This window comes from Rhinoderma darwinii, chromosome 6, assembly GCF_050947455.1.
Source record: "Rhinoderma darwinii isolate aRhiDar2 chromosome 6, aRhiDar2.hap1, whole genome shotgun sequence".
Lineage (NCBI taxonomy): Eukaryota > Metazoa > Chordata > Amphibia > Anura > Rhinodermatidae > Rhinoderma > Rhinoderma darwinii.
The window spans coordinates 28,743,904-28,755,344 of record NC_134692.1 but is presented as its reverse complement, the minus strand read 5'-3'; the positions used below and the strand labels follow the sequence as shown (position 1 = coordinate 28,755,344).

At 38.9% G+C, this 11,441-nt stretch overlaps 1 protein-coding gene across 6 annotated transcripts in view; it reads left to right on the top strand.

Annotated features, from left to right (window-relative positions):
- The first annotated feature begins 1,864 nt into the window (after positions 1 to 1,864).
- Positions 1,865 to 11,441, top strand: part of LOC142655346 (sodium channel protein type 2 subunit alpha-like) — a 136,445-nt gene continuing 126,868 nt past the window's right edge. For 4 of the 6 annotated variants that reach the window (XM_075829389.1, XM_075829384.1, XM_075829383.1 and 1 more), the window contains exon 1: positions 1,865 to 2,098. The gene's annotated coding sequence lies outside the window, so the exon portion shown is untranslated. The remainder of the gene's footprint in view (positions 2,099 to 11,441) is intronic. The other 2 variants (XM_075829385.1, XM_075829388.1) reach the window with 2 other exon arrangements.

Below are 11,441 nucleotides of genomic sequence, written 5' to 3'. Positions count from 1 at the left end.
CTTGCATAAACCAGATAATTGACATGCTTACTCATCGTCCCTACTCATTTAATGAACTACGTATACAATACGATTTTTGGGATAACACCCATTTTATTACATGCAGGCCTGTAGTTATGCTCACAAGGTCATTCGACACTTACAGGGTACAGACTGGGATGACTTCTTCTGAAACTTAACCCCATCTCATCAATGCCAAAAAAGACTGATTACTACCTATTATAACACTTTACAACAACCGTCTGTCTACCCTAAATCGAGATCAGGCGTATCTTACTGGGTCGATCACTTAGACCAAATAACCCATGACGATATCTTATCATCTGTAACTCAGGCTGCCAAATACCTCCCATCAACCATGTACTGGGAAATGTCCTTTAAAATAGCTCATAGGGCTTACGTCTCCCCCCACAGGGGCTTTCTCATGGGTAACTCCTCTGACCATTCGTGTTTAAAGTGCAGAGTACCGCACACAGACTTATTACATTGTCTCTGGTTATGCCCAACTATTGTTGACTTTTTTCAAAAAATACAGCATTTTGTATCAAACACCCTGTCTATAGAATGCCCCTCCACCCAGGAATGGGGTCTATTTGGGATTCTGCCACCTTCCATGACCCCTCTCCCGAAGAATCACAAAAAAACTATTATATTATGTCTATGCGGCTGCTAGGAAGGCGATCCTCCAGGTTTGGATAAACAATTCACCCCCCACATATCGTATTTGTCTAGAAAAAGTATCATATCTCTTCAGAATGGATTGGGTGGAAACCTCCCTTCGAAAAGAGCACAAAACTGAAACTTTTTTTTATGTTATGGGAGAACTTTATACCTCTTTTACCACTTCATATAAAACAAAAACTAACTGCATGCTTTGGTTCCACAACTTGGTATCGGGATCATCAGCTGACTGGTGTGGCACCGATCACAATATGATTCCTTAATATCCGTACTACATCATGATGACAATGGAGGATACGCGTGTCAATCCTCGTTCCCCTCCCCCCTCCCTCTATCTTCCCCCTTCCTTTCTTTCCTTATGGTTTATTTAGTGTGTTTTATGTCCTATGACTATTGACACTTTTTCAATTTGTTTTTGGGGCAAATTCTCTGACCCTATCATTGCTTTATCAACGATCATTTGATGTATACTATACAATATGTACAATAATGGTATAAGTGTTCAGAGATGCTATTGCCATGGGACATCTTGTTGATTCTTTGTTTGCAACGTTTGCAAAAATAAAAAACACATCAATTTAAAGAAAACATAAATCCAGATCTACTAGAGGAGTAAATACTACGCAATTTATATACAGACAACTTATTGAAGAATACATCTGATCCAGCTTAACCCCAAGACTCCACACCTTATGTGACATCATTGTATTGAGAAATCCAATATTTGGAGTACTCTCTACTATAACATAGCGCTATGTATGTAACTATACAGGATGGTGTCAGTGACCGCTCAATAGCTTCCCCGCTGCTAAGCACCAAACATTCAACTTCATGATATATCATTGTGAATGCAAATCGAAGTTTGTGCCATGCTTGACTGCATAACAAATGCATCTGGTAAAAAAAAAATGGTCCATCCCTAGAAGCCATATTGAATATTCATGCATCATCTTTCAGGGGTGTATCACCCTACTCCATTCTTCTGTCATTATAGTGTATACACTGCCCCTTTTTCTAAAAAATATTCACCCCCCTGTGTTGTCAGCCATGCGGCAAATCCTTTGCAGAAGATTGTTGTAAACGTGTGCTGGCTGCATGTTGCAGTTAGACCTTGGTGCAGCAGGTGGCGCTAGTATCCACCGTTCCTTTGCAGCCTTGTATGCTTCTGTAAGCCTTTTCTTGGTATATATTAGCCACTGTAGAGTGATGCTCAGAGCAGGAAGCAGAGGGAGAAAAGAAGAGGGTTGTGAAGGAGCTTCACGGTCTTTTTCAGTCATAATGGATTAAGGGTAAATGCTTTGTCAGCTTTTGTGGCTAGGGATTTCAGCATCTTGAGCAGGAGCAGCATTCCATCTTTGATTATTTGTTGGTGCAGGTCCTTCTTCTGATATGATTTGCAGGGTTTCTCCCACATCAGGTAAGCCTGCAGCCTTTTTTTTTTTTGAGCATTGCTGATATGCCAGGTCTCTGGTTGATTTATTAATAATGTTTGCTGCAGTCTCTGCATTGGGTGCAGTGCATGAAATGAAATAAAGAAGTGATTGTAGCAGTTTTTGCTACATTGTATGAGGGCAGTTGTGGTGCTATGTGCTGGCACTGCTGCATTTGGTGCCACCTTGATTGAGTGGCCTGTAGTGATCCTTTTAACTGAGGGTGCTGTGAAGGCACTTGGTAAATAAATAATACAAAATAGGGAAACAAAAATCACAACATCCTTTTATCTGGACCTTGTCAGGAAGTTTTGCATACAGTGTCTCCAATGGAGGTCATATTGGTTCTGCGCAAACAGCAGGGTAGTGTTTCCTGGTAGCCCAGGACATTGATATAGACACAATGCAGAGATCACAGCTGGCATTATTGCATGGTCTCCTCCTTACATGACTCAGGTTGCAGTGTTCACTTGAGGTTGCTATTAACTGATTGGACTTGGGTACTATGGAATTTGGGCACTGTCTGCAGGAGAATATGGGTAGATCCCAATGATATCCTAGTATTTTTCAGTAGGCTGTAATATATGTCTTCCGTCATGGGACTAACTTCATCCAGCTACAGGAACATTTTTCTACACCATTTGGGTAATTATGGATGTTTGGAATTAAGGCCTTAATTTATCACAGTCAATTAGGGATTAAGACTATTGAATTAGAAGGACACAATAAATAAATTAGGATTTATTTTTTTGACTACTAGAACGTGCCTGGAAATAATGATAGACTAGCTTGATTGGCTGGTGCAGAAAACGGGTTAATCTGTATTTTTATTGGCAGGTAGCCGATTCCCTGGTCCTCGTTGCCATACGTGGACTTTTTCTGCATGGGAAAATATCAGATTTTTTTCACAATATGTAGAGGATTGAGGCACCAGCAGCACATCAGGATGCAGACCATCACCATGCCTGCTATTGCCTCAAGTGTCATCATGATTTTGCTCCATTAGATGGCACTATTTAGTTTCATAAGCTTTAGCAATGCTGCATATTGTAACTACTGTGACACCATTGATTTCTTTTGCGCATTTCCCAAAATGTACAGTGCTGGCGTGCATATGCATTTTTATAGCCATCAAACCACCACTGGTAGAATTTGCTTTCGATATTGATGGGTAGATGCAATGGAAGCTGAAAGATGCAGATGATTTTTATTTTTGGTTAAAAAAAATTTAGCAAAATCCTAAATCCGGTCATAAAATTTGCATGTTTGGCACCAATTTATCTCAACCATGAATGTATGTGTATCGGAAGTGAAGCTAGAGGTTCATACATTGGGTCTAATCACATCCTCGGCCTTGGGATTGTTTCCCAAAAATGTGGAGTACTTATTTTAAGATGAAGTTATTATGACGTTGCTCATCCTTTCATCATTGATCGGTTCATCGGTGTCCCGGGCGGGCCTGGTGCTGGATCATTTCCCAGAGGGCCCCTTTGTTTTGAAACATCAAAGAGCACAATGATACGGATGTGCGGTCATGCAGAATCGGCTCATTATCATATAGAACAAAAAAGATAATTTATCACATGGAACAAGAAGAACATTGGTGTTTGTTATATCCCTAGAAAAAGAGTCTGTCTCTCCACGTAGAATCTTCATATTTTTTTTCTCCCCTTTCGCTGCAGTCGTCTACATTACTGAATTCACCTGACTCATCACAAGCGGTCACTTCCTTTGAAATGGTCATTAATTATACAGGAGTTCCTGTCAGCCTCCTTCATCATAACACAAGGTCTCATATACGGTCGTGTTCTGAAGCTTTAATATGGATAGAATGGGAAAGGCCATTTGTTACTGACCTTGTGATCTCCATACATTTTTAGACTGGTACCAGACATTGACGGTATAAATAGTATATCCCCTAGATAATTATTTGTACCCTAAGTTATTTTACAGATATACATTGAAGCGGGAATTCTCTATTAGACCATTTAATGCCTATGTTACTAGGAGTTGTCTAAAAGGGACACTAAAACCGCAATCCGTTTTGGCCTTTTATTCAACTAATATCACTGAAATTTGCATGTTTTTGTTTTGTTTTTTTATTTGAGATACTGTTTTTTGCTGTGGAGAATATTGAACCACACAGGGCAGACATCGGTTTCCGTAATCCCACTGCAGTCAGCCTCTCCCCAGCCTGAAATGGCTGATAACAATGTTATGCATTGACACAGCACATGGTAGGTGAACCCTCTGGCACGAAGATTATGTCTCTACGTCCGACTGGTTTCCTCCTTCCGCCCTCTTATAACATTAAAAACAGTGCACGAGCATTGACTGCTGACAGCCATATTCAGCGTCCGAAATGCATAGGGCTGAAGAGACATATTGCCATCTGTTGTATATACACCAGCAGGTCTCCACAGGAGCATGGAGTCTGTATGGTGTAACCTGCTGGCCGCGATGCTTGTTGCTAGGCAGTCCCCTGACGTTGCTATGAAATATTCCCTCATGTTGCGATTGGGAATTTTCATCCAGTATTTTTATATTCGTTTTGTGTAAAGCTTCCTGGCTGGTAAATAAAATATTGTATATGAGATGTATGTACATTACAGTGCAAATATTACTGTCAAAGGCTGGGGACCACATTGGGCCTCATGTTTATGCCTTCCTAAGGCTGGGTTCACATGACCTATTTTCAGACGTAAACAAGGCGTATTATGCCTCGTTTTACGTCTGAAAATAGGGCTACAATACGTCGGCAAACATCTGCCCATTCATTTGAATGGGTTTGCCGACGTACTGTGCAGACGACCTGTAATTTACGCGTCGTCGTTTGACAGCTGTCAAACGACGACGCGTAAATTGACTGCCTCGGCAAAGAAATGCAGGACACTTCTTTGCAACGTAATTTGAGTCGTTCTTCATTGAAGTCAATGAAGAGCAGCTCAAGATTTACGAGCGTCCCAGATGCCTCGCATTATACGAGGAGGAGCTTTTACGGCTGAAACGAGGCAGCTGTTTTCTCCTGAAAACAGTCTGTCTTTTCAGACGTAAAAGCCTCTCATCGTGTGCACATACCCTTAGGTATCACAAAATGAATTCTGTATGAACTCTGTTGCCTCTCTCACCTCTCCTGACTTGTCTGTTTTAGTAAATAGTTGTATTCCTTTTAAAATAACGATTCTGGAGCATCTTTCCTTTGAACTCTACGTTGTGCCGTTCCTCTGTTATTCCTCCTACAAATTTAAGAATAAATTGACAACAGGGTGTTACCAGTCAGGTGTGTGTCAGGGACAATGGTAACACCCAGCTGTCAAATTACTCATACATTTTTACGAGGAATAACAGAGGAATGGCACATAGCAGAGTTCTAAGAGAAGATGCCTCAAAATTGTAATTTTAGGGGAGTATAATTATTCACTAAAACTAAGGCAAACTGACCGGTCCTCTTTAGTATTTTTAAAATTATAATTGTCATAAACAACTTGTTTATGTTATATTACTCAGAAAACAGTGATTTTGCCCATTGCAACCATTTTCAATATATTTATAATTGTTCTAAGGATAGATGGCCATAGATTTGGAGCAAATATCAGCGGCCAATTTAACTATTTACCCAGCCGAATAATCAATTAAAAAGCCAATTATTGATCATGTTCTTTCAACAACCGATTTCCAATCTCACCTATTGAATTTTGTCGCCTGTGGACCGTAATCTGTAGCTTATGGTACAATCAGCCAATCGGATGTTATTTTATATATATATAATGTATATAGTTGTAAATATTTGAGGTGGTACTGGCCAGAAGTACAGTTGAAGAACCATTCAGTCCCGTTAAAATATCCTGTCTATGGCCAGCTTAACCGTTCAGCCAGGGTCGTACTGGCCGAATAGAATACCAGAGGATCTTTCAGTGGGCCCAGGCTCTGACATAATAATGGGCCCCTAATACAACAGTGCCCCAATGGTCAGCCAAAAATAACCCCATTTAGCGTTGGCTTTAGAACCAATCACTTGCCCCTAAGGTCTATTGTCCCATATAACCTACAAGACCTTATTGATTATATGCACAAAGATTATGATACTATTAAAAGTGGATGTGTACATGTTCTATTAAGAGGGTGGGTGGGAATCATCTTTTCTGGTGGGCCAAAGGAGCCCCTGTTAATCTTGCAGTTGAATGAAACGTGGCCTGTATAATCTAAACCCAGACCCTGGGCATCTCGCTAATGAGTCGTAACCTCACACAGTTAAACAAATAAAAGAGAATAAAATTAACGTAAAGAGTCTAATTGTTGTTAGTCAACCTCTCACCAGTTGGGGGCGCATTTAAGAGCCGATATCATTCGGAGGTTGAGTTTATGTTTGGTGTAGTTAAGCACAGATTTATCGTCAGATCTTCCTTTTAAGTACATGATCTCCATTCTGGAGATGAAAGTGGTTTTAATTTCAGAGCAGTGGTAACAATAGGACAAGCTGTCACTAAAGCAGGGTTGAGTCATGGCCGGTTGCGTCATGGGATATAATAGATTCTAGTGAGTGTCAGCGGAAAAAGCAAAGCCGAACCAAATTATTCTTCCCAGGCACTCTGTGACAGGCACGCAGCTCTAAGGACAAGGACAAACCAGTAGGACATCAATTTCCAAGACTAGATGGTGATGTTAGGGCACGGTTACAGGAATTTGGGAAGGACGTAAATGTGTGTCATAATGGAGGGGAATAGTATTAATAGATTAAGAGGAGGGAATATACAGCTAACAGTATACCCTATAATATAGCTGCACCCTATATACAGCTACACCCTATTATCCCGCTACACCCTAGATACAACTATACCCTATTATATAGCTACAACCTATATACAGCTCCACCATATATGCAACGACACCCCATATACAGCTACACCCTATTATCCCGCTACACCCTATATAAATCTACCCTATTATATAGCGAAAACCTATATACAGCTCCACCCTATACAGCAACTTCTTATTATACAACCATACCCTGTATTAAGGTACAACCTATACACAACTTCATCTTATTATAAATCTACACCCTATTGAAAAGGTAAAACCTATTAAAAGCTACACCCTGTATACAGCTACACCCTATTATACTATAATACATATACACACACTATTATATATTTACACCCTATATACAGTCAGACCCTAAATCCAGGTACTCCCTACACAAAATTATATGGCTGTTTCCTGTATACTTCTATACCCTATATAAAGCAACGCCCTATTATACAGCCATACCCTGACTACAGCTACACCCTATATATAGCTTCATCCTATTCTATACCCTATAATACAACTACAAGCTATTATAAGCTACACCCTGCGTAAAGCTACAGATACACCCCATTATATAGCTACGCCCTAGATACAGCTTTACTCTATATGCAGCTACACCCTATTATCCAGCTACAACTTATATACAGCAACACTCTATTATACAGTCATACCCTGTATACAGCTACACCCTACATACACAACACCCTATTATACATCCATATCCTGTATACAGCTACACCCTATATACAACTTTATCCTATTATATAGCTTCACCATATCATATAGCTACACCCCATACACAGCTTTACCCTAAATACAGCTACACCTTATACATAGCTACACCCGAAATACAGCTACAACATGTTAAACAGCTACGCCCAATATATGGCTACCTCCTATATACACTTACACACTTTTATATGGATAAACCTAGTATACAGCTACACCCTATAATACATCTACACCCTATTATACAACGACACCCTATTATACTATAATACATATACACCCTATTATATAGTTACACCCTATATGCAGCGAAACCCTAAATCAAGGTACACCCTATATACAGCAACACAATATGATATAGCTGTTTCCTGTATACTTCTATAACCTATATATAGCAACACCCTATTATACAGAAATACCCTGACTACAGCTATGCCCTCTATATACCTTCATCCTATGATATAGCTACACCCTATTATACAGCTACAACCTATATACAGCAACACTCTATTATACAGTCATACCTTATATACAGCTACACCCTATATACAGCTTTATCCTATTATATAGCTTCACCATATTATATAGCTATGCCCCATACACAGCTTTACCCTATATACAGCTACACCTTATACATAGCTACACCCAAAATACAGCTACATTTTATACAGCTACGCCCAACATACGGCTATCTCCTAAATACAGATACACCCTTTTATACGGATAAACCTAGTATACAGCTACACCCTATGATACAGCTACCCCCTATTATAGACCTAAAATACAGCTACACCCTATTATACAACTACACTCTATAATACAGTTACACCCTATTATACACCTAGACTCTATAATACAGTTACACCCTATTATACACCTAGACTCTATAATACAGCTACACCTTATTATACACATAGACTCTATAATACAGTTACACCCTATTATACACCTAGACTCTATAATACATCTACACCCTCTTATACACCTAGACTCTATAATAAAGCTACACCCTATTATACACCTAGACTCTATAATACAGCTACACCCTATTATACACCTAGACTCTATAATACAGCTACACCCTATTATACACCTAGACTCTATAATAAAGTTACACCCTATTATACACCTAGACTCTATAATACATCTACACCCTATTATACACCTAGACTCTATAATACAGCTACTCTCTATTATACACCTAGACTCTATAATGCAGCTACTCCCTATTATACACCTAGACGCTATAATACATCTACACCCTCTTATACACCTAGACTCTATAATAAAGCTACACCCTATTATACACCTAGACTCTATAATACAGCTACACCCTATTATACACCTAGACTCTATAATACAGCTACACCCTATTATACACCTAGACTCTATAATACAGCTACACCCTATTATACACCTAGACTCTATAATACATCTACACCCTATTATACACCTAGACTCTATAATACAGCTACTCTCTATTATACACTTAGACTCTATAATAAAGCTACACCCTATTATACACCTAGACTCTATAATACAGTTACACCCTATTATACTCCTAGACTCTATAATACAGTTACACCCTATTATACACCTTGACTCTATAATACAGCTACTCTCTATTATACACCTAGACTCTATAATACAGTTACACCCTATTATACACCTAGAGTCTATAATACAGTTACACCCTATTATACACCTAGACTCTATAATACAGCTACTCCCTATTATACACCTAGACTCTATAATACAGTTACACCCTATTATACCCCTAGACTCTATAATACAGCTACACCCTATTAAACAGCTAGACTCTATAATACAGCTACTCCCTATTATACACCTAGACTCTATAATACAGTTACACCCTATTATACACCTCGACTCTATAATACAGCTACACACTATTAAACAGCTAGACTCTATAATACAGCTACACCCTATTTTACACCTAGACTCTATAATACAGCTACACCCTATTATACCCTTAGACTCTATAATACAGCTACACCCTATATACAGCTTTATCCTATTATATAGCTTCACCATATTATATAGCTATGCCCCATACACAGCTTTACCCTATATACAGCTACACCTTATACATAGCTACACCCAAAATACAGCTACATGTTATACAGCTACGCCCAACATACGGCTATCTCCTAAATACAGATACACCCTTTTATACGGATAAACCTAGTATACAGCTACACCCTATAATACAGCTACTCTCTATTATACACTTAGACTCTATAATAAAGCTACACCCTATTATACACCTAGACTCTATAATACAGTTACACCCTATTATACTCCTAGACTCTATAATACAGTTACACCCTATTATACACCTAGACTCTATAATAAAGCTACACCCTATTATACACCTAGACTCTATAATAAAGCTACATCCTATTATACACCTAGACTCTATAATACATCTACACCCTATTATACACCTAGACTCTATAATACAGCTACTCTCTATTATACACCTAGACTCTATAATACAGTTACACCCTATTATACCCCTAGACTCTATAATACAGCTACACCCTATTAAACAGCTAGACTCTATAATACAGCTACTCCCTATTATACACCTAGACTATAATACAGTTACACCCTATTATACACCTTGACTCTATAATACAGCTACACCCTATTAAACAGCTAGACTCTATAATACAGCTACACCCTATTTTACACCTAGACTCTATAATACAGCTACACCCTATTATACCCTTAGACTCTATAATACAGCTACACCCTATTATACACCTAGACTCTATAATACAGCTACACCCTATTATACCCCTAGACTCTATAATACAGCTACACCCTATTATACACCTAGACTCTATAATACAGCTACACCCTATTATACCCCTAGACTCTATAATAAAGCTACACCCTATTATACACCTAGACTCTATAATACAGTTACACCCTATTATACACCTAGACTCTATAATACAGTTACACCCTATTATACACCTAGACTCTATAATAAGGGTATGTTCACACGTAGTCAACAAAAACGTCTGAAAATCCAGAGCTGTTTTCAAGGGAAAACAGACCCTGCTATTCAGACGTTTTTTTACCAACTGGCATTTTTCGCGGCATTTTCACGCCGTTTTCGCGGCGTTTTTTACGTCCGTTTTTGGAGCTGTTTTCATTGGAGTCTATGAGAAACCAGCTCCAAAAACGTCCAAAGAAGTGTCCTGCACTTCTTTTGACGAGGCTGTATTTTTACGCGTCGTCGTTTGACAGCTGTCAAACAACGACGCGTAAATAACAGGTCGTCTGCACAGTACGTCGGCAAACCCATTCAAATGAATGGGCAGATGTTTGCCGACGTATTGTAGCCCTATTTTCAGACGTAAAACGAGGCAAAATACGCCTCGTATACGTCTGAAATTTGGCCGTGTGAACATACCCTAAAGCTACACCCTATTATACACCTAGACTCTATAATAAAGTTACACCCTATTATACACCTAGACTCTATAATACATCTACACCCTATTATACACCTAGACTCTATAATACAGCTACTCTCTATTATACACCTAGACTCTATAATACAGCTACTCCCTATTATACACCTAGACTCTATAATAAAGCTACACCCCATTATACACCTAGACTCTATAATACAGCTACACCCTATTATACACCTATACTCTATAATACAGCTACTCCCTATTATACCCCTAGACTCTATAATACAGCTACACCCTATTATACACCTAGACTCTATAATACAGCTACACCCTATTATAC